Below are 11,590 nucleotides of genomic sequence, written 5' to 3'. Positions count from 1 at the left end.
TCTCAGTAGTCTGCACTTATCAGTAGATTTGTCTGAATTATTTTGTGATCATTTGTAGTTATAAGTTTAGGTTGAGGTACTAATGGTATTTGTTAGTTTAATTGTTTATTTTATTACTATTACTTATTTTAAGAAGTATTAGAATATCTTTACTGGTTGCGGTCATGGAGAAGCTGTCTTTATCCCACATATTCCTCTTCTACCATCTGACTTTCCTTTTCAATTCAGACTCCTGCAAATTCCAATTAAAGTGTGTTTTGTAATGACTGTCAATGAAGCGCAAGGCCAGTCTCTTAAAAAGGTGAGTTTGAAGCGGATTTGAGGGATGATGATTGTTTCTCTCATGGCCACTTTTAGGTGGGATGCTGCAGAGAGAATTCACCTCACTCTCTCTTCATTCTGAAACTTGGGGCTGCTACATCTAACATTGTGTATAGAGAAGTATTGTAGCTCCTTGATCAATATATTCACTCTTATTGTGTGATTTTCATATACAGCACAGACTTGGTACATAATCAAAAACTGAAATAAAATTGTGTCCATATTTATTCAGCCAATTAATTAAAAGAGAGCTTTGTGAGTGAAGACGTGGGTATTAGTTAGTAGAAGAATTAAAAATATGAGAATAGCGTGGGACATGGCTTGCAATAACAATGTCAACAGTAGTATTACATCCATTATTAAAGAAAAATGATCACTAATATGAACATCACATATCTCAATATTATTAACCGTAACACCTCGCATAAGAACGAGATCAACGGTGTGACCAAGAGAATGCATTGGATCAGTAATATGCTGAATGAGTCCAATATTAATGAAATAATGTCTTTAACCAGTGGTTTAGATTAAAAACAAACATGGATATTAAAATCACTGACAATACCTATTTTATCATAACAAAGTGTTATTTCAGGCAAGAGATGGGAGAATTCAGAAATGAACATTATCATTAATTGTAGGAGCCCTATAAACTGTAACACACAACAAAGGAGAAGAGCGACACACTTTGAAAGTTGCAGTTTGAAACTACTAAACGGACCCCAATGTAAGGTTCTGACCCATGAACAAGAATTTTAAAGACAATGGCAGGCCCTGCCATGACAAGACAGCTTAGGAGAGTTCCAAAATGGATAACCTGGTGGTACCAGGTCAGTAAAACATGAAGGGTCAGCATTAACATTCCAGGTGATGATGAAAAAGAGGTTCAGCTTCTTTGATATAATAAAATCATGCAAGATAAAAGTTGTGTTAGTCACTGAGCTCACGTTCAGGTGAGCAACCTTGATAGACGTAGAGAAGCTCTCCGTAGGCCAAGCTCATGTGAGCCGGTGAATATCAGCAGCATTTACTCCCCACAAACATACAGAGAAACCATAAAGGCAGCCTTGGGAAGAAGAAATTAAATCTGGTTACCAGCAGCCAAGAGGTTGCAACCAGCAGAAGAGAAGACGGGTCGAAGAAAACTCAGACATCGTGATAACAAGCCCAGCGAGGAAGATTGGAGCCAGCATCATTTAACTTCCACACTGGTTCACCTCCAGTGAGAGCGTCTGAGTCTCCGAGAAGTACACAGCTCAGTCATACAGGTGAACACCGGCGTCCAGGTAAAAAAGTCAGGAGATTAATAAAACAAAGACGGAGGTTCAAATGAAGTCAGTTCAGAAAATGAAAACTGAGAAGATAACATGCTGAGTAAGAACACCCGATCATAGAACAGTCGCTGCTGGAGGTACCAATGCATGAAAATGATTTTAAAACATACAGTATATGAAAGAGCCGATCAAATAGCCTGCCTCTCCAGTCGGCACCATCTTTGAGTGTGTCCTATCTGAAATATGTATTATACTAGACATTAAGCCTGTTACAATAACGGGCACTAGAACAGTAGTGCATAAACATTAGTAGGACCAGTCTATATTAAATGGCAAGGGACCCTGACCTTATTCTGTTTCTTGTCTTAATTTTTTTTGTTGTCAAAAATATTTTTGCAAGAAGCCTAAAGTAAAATAATAATAAAAATAAAATACAAACGTATATGACAATACAGTAAGTATAATTAATATTGCCTTAGTGTAAAACTTTGTAACAATCTGTAATACACAATATCTGAAGAAGATATTTAGGTAAAAGTTTCTATTTTCTTACCTCATGAAATTTTTCTATACAATTTCATTATAGACAACATTTCTTGTCATTTGGGAACAGTTTGCTTTGTTCAGGAATCTCTACAACCTTGACAACAACATCTGGAAAACTTCTAACTCTTGATAATGCAACAGATAACTGACCGTGGCTGAATACTGGCTCTGGCAAGTAAATGCCAACTTTTTCTAAGGTTTGCTCTTCTGAGTCTTTCTCTTTTAGCGTTTTTCTGACGGTTATTTTGTTTTTCTTCAATCGATCTATTTGCTCGTATTTTTCTTTGTCTTTCAGCCTTTCTTTTGTTGATGTTTACTTGCTGAGCTGACCGTTCTTCCAGGAGATTTTGCTTATATAGGATTTGATTGTCTCTGTCTTTTGTCCTACTTGACGTGTCCTTTTTTTTTGGGTGGCATGTTGTTAGTAGATATGTTCGTAATATTTTCTGTTACAGTAATACTGGCTTGTATGTGGCTGTAATATGCGTCAATGTATTGTGTGCCTTTAATTTTCTCTCGCAGTAATACTGGTTTGTATTTCCGTAAAATGCCTGTAATTTTCTCTGACAGTAATACTGGCTTTGATGTTTGTAATATGACTTTAATTTTCTGTCACAACATTGGGCAATCAGCAGAGTGTCCCCAGCATCTGATATAATGTGTGTTGTGTAGCTGATAATCGTGCCCGTGGTGTCTCCCCAGCAAGTACTGTGCAGTTCCCCAGCAAGTATTTTAATCTGTGCTGGCGTGCAGCTGGTTATTGTATGTGTGGTGTCTCCCCAACAACGGATTTTATGTGTGCGGCCGCGAGTACCCAATCAGCACTCTCTCCAGCAATGGTGTCCTTTATTTCTTATCATGCGTGGCCGTGCCAAGGCCATTCACTGTGTGCCCAGCTTCCAGTGTGTGTGCGTCCACGGTGCCGTGTGCATGGATGGGGCATGGTGCGATGTGCGGCACGGCCCGCGCATGCAGACTTCACCAGAAGACACAAACACACGGACACCTGGACGCACACAGGACTTTTATTAAAGAGGATAATGTATTATTAACCTAAAGTTCTTGACATTGATGAACTCATAAATCGGTCATTTCAGCTTTCCACACTTGAGCACTATGGATTTGTGCAAATAATATTCTGTATTTTTGATGATTGATGATAAAATAGTGTTCACAGTCTTTACTATTGAGTACAGGATAGCTATATTTTTTAGGGCTGTGTAAATAAATAAACAAACACTGAATACATCTAAAATGGTAGAATTTCCAGATTCACTTTCTTTGATGTATGTGGTAAATACATAACTAGCCTGTGTGAAATAATCAGCCTCAACACAGGAAAAAGATTTGGGGCAGCCACCCATATGTTGACCCTGAAGCAAATGGGTAATTAGAAAAAGAGCACGATGTGCACTTGTCGAGTTCCAGTTTGAACCGAGTTACTGTTCCAAACATTGGAATCTTTAAAGGCCAAGACTGGAAGTGACATGGCGGAACCGGACGTGCCATTCATCTGGGTGCCAGAACTGGGAGTGACGTCTTCAAGGTTGAATCAGGCAGGTTTTCCCGTGTTTGGTCTATAGAGACAACAGAAGAGAGTTTAGTGCACTCCACCACCCCCTGGCCTGGCGTGGAATTACCCTCACTTGGTCCATACAGCTTCCTCCTACTCACATATGTATGACACCTGATAAATACCATCTTCCAACTTGAATTCACTAATTACAGTATATAGTTTTTAATCTGTCCAGAGTTACTCAAATTGCTTTATAACGCAAGTCTTTTTCGGTGTTGCTCTGAAGATGAAATTTGTCTTGACATTTGTGTAACACTGAGGGGCATACTGGTTCTCCTTTACAGTTTCTACGAAATCGCTTTACAAATTAGACCTTAACTTCAATTCATCAGCCTACCCTTTCCACAAAATGCCCTCTGAGATGGATGGAAGTATCTTATTCCTCTTGAAGTCTCTGACCAGCTCCTTATATGGTTTTACTGAAATTAACAGTCAGCAGCAGGACCTCTCGTCAACATGAAAGTTGGCAGGGGACGGATTAGCAGAAGCCGGAGGTCAGGAGCAGTTGCATCCCCTATATGCTAACTGACAGTGGCCCGTTGGAGGCATCCCAGCTAGCAGTGCAATGGGCTGCTGTACTGGGAGACTGCCTGGGTTTTCACACAGTCTGGAAGTGCTCCTCACAGGTCATGCCGAGTCCAGTATAAAAGGAGCCCACTGCCTTACCTCATGGAGTCGGGAGGCAGCAGATGACAGTCAACAGAAGGAGGAAGGAGAAGAAAGAGTTTCATTGTTTAATATGATTATTGGCTGTGTTTCATTCTATAACATGCTTGGTGGATTATACATCCACTATTTGAACCCGAGACTATGTTGGGAATTATTGGGTCTGGGGTTTGGGGCTCAGTGGTTCCTCCTGCTTGTTATACCTGATAATATAATTATGCATAGTTTAATTTTAATTTCTAACATTAGAGCATCAAATCATTTATTCAGTTGAAATTCATCCAGGAGTCCTGGAAAGATCTTCTTGGTTACAAAGTCAAGCTTTATTTATAAACATACAATCATCATGTGTGCCTGTGAAACTCAGACAATGTCTTTGGTTTGTTCAACTGTGTGCTGAAGGTGATGAGCTCTTCACAAAATTCAGCTCTGCTGGCAGATATGCCTTTTTGAGGAAGACCCTTCATCAACTGCACGTCAAGTGTTATAAAGAAACACAAAAAAAACTGAAGGGATTTTGGAGCAGTGCATTCACAGCCTGTACATCCTGCCGACTACTCCAGTCCCTTTGTATTGATGTAATCAGCCTTGAAGTGATTGTTGAGAGCGGCCAATGGCATTTGTAAGTCTCAGAAAGATGTGCATGATGAGACATTATAAATCAAGGAGATAATCAAAGATGGGCAAATAGACAAGTGGGTAGACAGAAAGTCACCATTTTTGCATTGCATTTCTTTTTATTTTAAATTAAAATACATTCTTGTAATTCTTCATTCTTGGATATTATTGGTTGGGTTGATTCTTCAGGGCTAAAAGAGAAACAGGCAATTTATCAACTTAAATAGGAAGAGATCACAGTCCTTGAAATTTTATAGGTGCTTTCTTATATTCTAATGTGAGTTCTGTGACCGTGTGAATTAAAATGAAGAGAAAAGAGAGATGGCCTTGCTGCAGTGTGCCAACAAACAGCTGGTGAAGATGGAAGATACTTGTCCTTTTACAACAACTCTTCTTTGGTCATGCTAGATTTAAAAATAACTTTTATTGAAATTCAATTAACAAGAACCAAAACATGACGACAAGTTTTTAAGAATGGGGCATTCTTTCTGCTTCACCTCATGCCACACCTATGGAACTACAAAAGTGTTTATGTCTGCAGACAAGTGAATCGTCTAACATTTACTTCTGCAACCCACACATGCTTACCAGCTTAATGTAGTCCTGAGAAATGATCCTTCTACAGGAAAGTATCATTATGTGGATCCAAATAGTCACTGTAAGGATAAAATGTAAAAATGTAAAATGTAAAAAAAACAAAATGGAGGCTCAGACCATCTTTGTCAGTGCCCTTAACACTACGGGTTCTCACTACCAGCACTTTATGGACTTTAACTGTTCAACTTCCCACACATTCTCATACTGTGTGTTAAAGGTTTGGAGGTAGCACTGCATTTGCAACATGAAAATGAGAAAGATCCTTTTTGTATTTTTATCCAACCATCCATCCATCCTCTTCCGCTTATCCGAGGTCGGGTCGCGGGGGCAGCAGCTTGAGCAGAGAGGCCCAGACTTCCCTCTCCCCGGCCACTTCTTCTAGCTCTTCTGAGGAAATCCCGAGGTGTTCCCAGGTCAGCCAAGAGACATAGTCCCTCCAGTGTGTCCTAGGTCTTCCCCGGGGCCTCCTCCCGGTGAGACGTGCCTGGAACACCTCACCAGGGAGGCGTCCAGGTGACATCCTGATCAGATGCCCGAGCCATCTCATCTGACTCCTTCGATGCGGAGGAGCAGCGGCTCTACTCTGAGCCCCTCCCGGATGACTGAGCTTCTCACCCTATCTTTAAGTGAAAGCCCAGACACCCTGCAGAAGAAACTCATTTCAGCCACTTGTATTCGTGATCTCGTTCTTTCGGTCACTACCCATAGCTCATGACCATAGGTCAGGGTAGGAACGTAGATTGACTGGTAAATTGAGAGCTTTGCCTTTTGGCTCAGCTCCTTTTTCACCATGACAGACTGATGCAGAGCCCGCATTACTCCGGATACCGCACCGATCCACCTGTCGAGCTCACGCTCCATTCTTCCCTCACTTGTGAACAAGACACCGAGATACTTGAACTCCTCCACTCCACTTGGGGCAGGATCTCGCTCCCAACCTTGAGAGGGCACTCCACCGATCTCAACGTATCTCATCCACCCCCGGGGCCCTGCCACCAAGGAGTTGTTTGTCCACCTCGGTGACCTCAGTCCCAGAGATGGGGGAGCCCACCTCCGAGTCCCCAGGCTCTGCTTCCTCATTGGAAGGCATGTTAGTGGGATTAAAGAGGTCTTCGAAGTACTCTCCCCCACCGACCCACAATGTCCCGAGTCGAGTTCAGCAGCGCACCATCCCAACCATATACAGTGTTGATACTGCACTGCTTCCCCCTCCTGAGATGCCGGACAATGGACCAGAATCTCCTCGAAGTCATCCAAAAGTTGTTCTCCATGGCCTCCCCAAACTCCTCCCATGCCCGAATTTTTGCCTCAGCAACCACTGAAGCCACATTCTGCTTGACCTGCCTGTACCTATTAGCTGCTTCCAGAGTCCCACAGGACAAAAGGGTCCTGTAGGACTCCTTCTTCAGCTTGACGGCATCCCTCAATGTCCACCAACGGGTTCGGGGATTACCGCCACAACAGGCACCGACCACCTTACGGCCACAACTCCGGTCAGCCGCCTCAACAACAGAAGCACGGAACATGGCCCATTCTGACTCAATGTCCCCCCGGGATGTGGTCAAAGTTATGCCGGAGGTGGGAGTTGAAGCTACTTCTAACAGACGTTCCCAGCACACCCTCACAACACGTTTGGGCCTACCAGGCCTGGCCGGCACTTTTCCCCACCATCGAAGCCAACTCACCACCAGGTGGTGATCAGTTGACATCTCTGCCCATCTCTTCACCCAAGTGTCCAAGACATGTGGCCGCAAGTCCGACGACACGACCACAAAGTCGATCATCGAACTGAGGCCTAGGGTGTCCTGGTGCCAAGTGCACATATGAACACCCCTATGCTTGAACATGGTGTTTTTTATGGACAATCCGTGACGAGCACAGAAGTCCAATAACACTCGGCTTATGATCAGGGGGGCCATTCCTCCCAATCACACCCTTCCAGGTCTCACTGTCATTGCCCACGTGAGCATTGAAGTCTCCCAGCAGTACGAGGGAGTCCCCAGAAGGTATGCCATCTAGCTCCTAGGGATTCCAAAAAGGGTGGGTACTCCAAACTGCTGTTCGGCGCATATGCACAAACAACAGTTAGGACCCATTCCCCCACCTGAAGGCAGAGGGAGGCTACCCTATTGTCCACCTGGGTAAACCCAAATGTACAGGCTCCAAGTCGGGGGGCAATAAGTATGCCCACACCCGCTCGGGTGCCTCTCACCGGGGACAACTCCAGCCCCTCTCACGGAGATTGGTTCCAGAGTCCAAGCAGTGAATCGAGGTGAGCCCGATTAAATCTAGCCGGAACCTCTTGACCTTGCGCACCAGCTCAGGCTCCTTCCCCTTCACAGAGGTGACATTCCACGTCTCAAGAGCCAGTTTATGTAGCCGAGGATCAGACTGCCAAGGTCCCCGCCTTCGGCCACCACCCAACTCACACTGCACTCGACCTCTTTGGCCCCTCCCATAGGTGGTGAGCCCATGGGAAGGGGGACCCACGTTGCCTCTTCGGCTGTGCCCGGCCAAGACCCATGGGTGCAGACCCGGCCATCAGGCGCTCGCCATCGAGCCCCACCTCCAGGCATGGCTCCAGAGGGAGGCCCTGGTTACCCACATCTGGACGAGGGAAAACACCATCCAAATTTGTTGTTGCGTAAAGCCCCGGACAACAGAGCTCCTAGGATCATTGGGACACGCAAACCCCTCCACCACAATAAGGTGGCTGTTCAAGGAGGGGAGTTTCTACCCACAGGCTGTAAAGTTGTTAAACAGTCAATCATAACAACAACAAATGTATGAATATACTCTGTATATACGTATATATATCTTTAATTCACATATTTAATTATTTATGTTTGAATTGCATTATATAAGAATCCCTTGTACTATGTACACATGACATGACAGTAAAATTAACTTGATTTTACATGATTCAGACATCTCTGAAGTTTAAAAGAGAATTCATAATGAAATCCAATCATTCACTCCACCTTTCAGAGCTGTGCTTTACTATTCACAACAACATCATTATATAACCACACCATGTTTGTGTTAAGCACAAATAGTTCAAAAGAGACACTTAAAGTAAAAAGAGCAGCTGCTGAGGGACCTCAAACCTCCAAAATATCAGAAATAAACGCAGTGTTTGTGTTGATTGTCGATTCATTGATGGCTACGGATACAAAATTAGCCCTGCTGTCTCCATCTATCATCTGACTTTGGATTTCCTCTACCAGTACATGAACCAAACATAATGAAACCTGTTTCATGTCTTCATAAACTTTATCCATTAATTTATCACTCAGTAGCTCCAGTAAATGCCTACAACAGACTCTTTGAATTCCATCATTCAGTAAAGGCTTTATTATGCTTAGCCAATATTTATGTAACATGGAGGGAAGAGCTTGTTGCTCAATGCTGGTGAGTCAGTGAATGGCTGGTTATTTTCCTGTCTTGACCACAACTCACTTCTAGACCTTAATGTTCTTGCATTGGACCTCCAACTGTGATTGATAAATGAAGATTTCTGCTCCAAATCTGAATGGTCGCGGAGCTCTGTGGACACAGTTGAGGACAGAGAATATGCCCCCTGTTCTGTGTGCCATTGTGTGTACGGCACTGCATTCAACTCCTCTTTGAACACGTCCATGTTTTACTGTCTGTTGCCTGAACAGTCGATGTGCACAGATGCACACAGGCCACATAGGCACAAAATCAGGAGGCACGCGGTCACATTCATGTTTGTGTAAAATGACTGCTGACAAAATTTATCTCATGCGGACCCTTGTGGCTCAACGGAAATGCAAAATATAAAGATTGCCATGGACCTAGACAACATTCCAGCAATATATAAAACTATTTTACAGTCCCTCCCTTTCAAAGATCCAAGAGGACAATGGGAATAGGATCTCTCACTCAACATCTCAGAAAAGGAGTGGAAGGTAGCAATGCAGAGAATCCACTCGAGCTCCATGTACAAAGCATACAATTATTCAACTCAAAATGCTATATTGAGTGCATCTGTGTCATTTAAAATTGTCCAAAATGTTTGCAGGGCAAGATCCAACCTGTGAACGCTGCAATCGAGCTCTAGCCTCACTGGGTCACATGTTTTGGGCCTGCACCAAATTAACATCATTCTGGACCAGACTTTTTAAATGCCTTTCAGAGAGCCTTGGGTGAGTCAGTCTCTCCTAATCCACTAACAACTGTGTTTGGTGTTCTTCCAGAGGGGCTTAAAGTGGAGAAGAACAAAGAACTACGATTGCCTTCACTACACTATTGGCACGTAGACTTATCTTTTTAAACTAGAAGAATCCTAACTCTCCTTTTCTAAGTCAGTGGGTAACTGATGTTTCATACTATTTGAAATTGGAAAAAATCTAATTCTCAGTTAGAGGATCTGTGCAGAACTTTTTCAAAACCTGGCAGGATCTAATCAATAACATTTTAGAATAAGCTCTTAAAGCACTGAGGAAGCAGATTCTCTCCCCATTTCGTTTTCTTCTCCATTTATCTTTATTCACTTATTAATTCATCTATTTTCTTGTTTTTACTTGCTTTAAGTTTTGTTCTGATGACCATGCTCTCATTCTCAGGGGTGGGGGTTGATTTGTTTTCAATCCTATTTTTGTAAAATTGATCTATTTGTAAGGATTTCAATAAAATCAATAACATTATTATTAAAAAATAAGACAAACATAAAGATTGTCTGCTATCTTAGTTTCAAGGAAGGAAAACATTTTAGTTAGGTTTGGTAGTTAATTTCTACTTTAGTTTAAATTAGAGATGACAAGCGGATAAATTGTGATTAGCCCCCGACAAACAAGAGAGATCAGGAAAAGAACTGAAAGATATTCTTGAGAGGTGCATTTTCCATTCAACTCACCAAATAATATAGACATATTCTGTTTTATTCGATGGCAGTCCTGTGCTTGAAGGTACACATCCCTGAAATTTAAAAACAAAAGTATGATGAGGCTTTAGTAGATGGAAAATAGATTTCAGTTGACCTGCTGTTTAAATGTAAGGACAAGAAATTTACCAACATGGAACATGCAAAAGCAAAAAGGTTTAGTAGACATATTTGTGTATCTAAATCACAGGTCAGAACTCACCAAAGCCATTAGTGCAGAGCACAGGCACAGGAGAACCAGCAAGGTGGCGAGTCTCATGGTGGTGCTGACACTGAGATGTCTGTTCTGGTCGGCAGGAAAACCTCCTTATATAGCAGATCAGGCAGGGTGGGAATGAGAACAACTGGGAGGAAAGCCAATTCAAATCAGATCACATTTGCCTTGGAAGAAGAACAAAAAGAAACTGCAGACAAATGACAAACCGGAAAGTTAGCTGTTATCATGCTATTATTCTGTGCTGGAAACATTCTGTTAAAAAGTAACAATGTTAAACCTAAAATGCCATCATTTGTGTCCAATATCATGAAAAAGAAAAATAAAGTTGAAAGCCACATCAGCGCATCTTTCTAACATGATCTTATGCCCCTCGCCTCCTGCCTATCTGTCTGCCTGCCTGTTGTTACATTACATTTTTCTTTATGTCACTATATCTGGACAATACTGATATGAGTTTTATTCACATGTGCATGTTAAATTTGGCACACAGGGGCTCAGCAGTTAAAATTGCTAGCCAAGCATTGAATTAGATAGCCAAAGACAACTGGAGGCTTGTATTAGTCAGCTTAAACACAGGATAGTGTATTTCTGTCCTCTGTCAGCACAAAATCTTCTTTCCTTGTTGGGAGAATGAGGACCGGCATGTAAGCACTATGATATTTCTGTCTTTTGTGGAGGAGGAGTTCAGCCCTTGTTTGGAGACAGAAAGGACCAGCAAGTTGAAGAAGAACAGTATAAAAGGCTTGGACAGCAGCCAGACCCTTCGAGGCACGAGTCGGCAAAGTTCGAAAAACCTCCCAGCGTGGGGACGAGAAATGGCAGCTTGTGTTGATCCAGATTCCCACCTGGGTAAAAAGTCTGTCCATTTG

At 42.5% G+C, this 11,590-nt stretch overlaps 1 long non-coding RNA gene across 1 annotated transcript; it reads right to left on the bottom strand.

Moving 5' to 3' along the window:
• Positions 1-5,172: 5,172 nt before the first annotated feature.
• LOC120520658 lies at positions 5,173-10,794 on the bottom strand. The gene is made up of 4 exons (XR_005631895.1): positions 10,707-10,794; positions 10,478-10,539; positions 5,590-5,657; positions 5,173-5,192 (listed from the first exon to the last, which is right to left on the bottom strand). It is a non-coding gene; the product is annotated as an uncharacterized LOC120520658 (long non-coding RNA).
• Between the last annotated feature and the right edge of the window lie 796 nt (positions 10,795-11,590).

Source organism: Polypterus senegalus, unplaced genomic scaffold (assembly GCF_016835505.1).
Source record: "Polypterus senegalus isolate Bchr_013 unplaced genomic scaffold, ASM1683550v1 scaffold_1782, whole genome shotgun sequence".
Lineage (NCBI taxonomy): Eukaryota > Metazoa > Chordata > Cladistia > Polypteriformes > Polypteridae > Polypterus > Polypterus senegalus.
The sequence above is the reverse complement of the archived record's forward strand: the minus strand, read 5'-3'. Positions and strand labels throughout refer to the sequence as shown.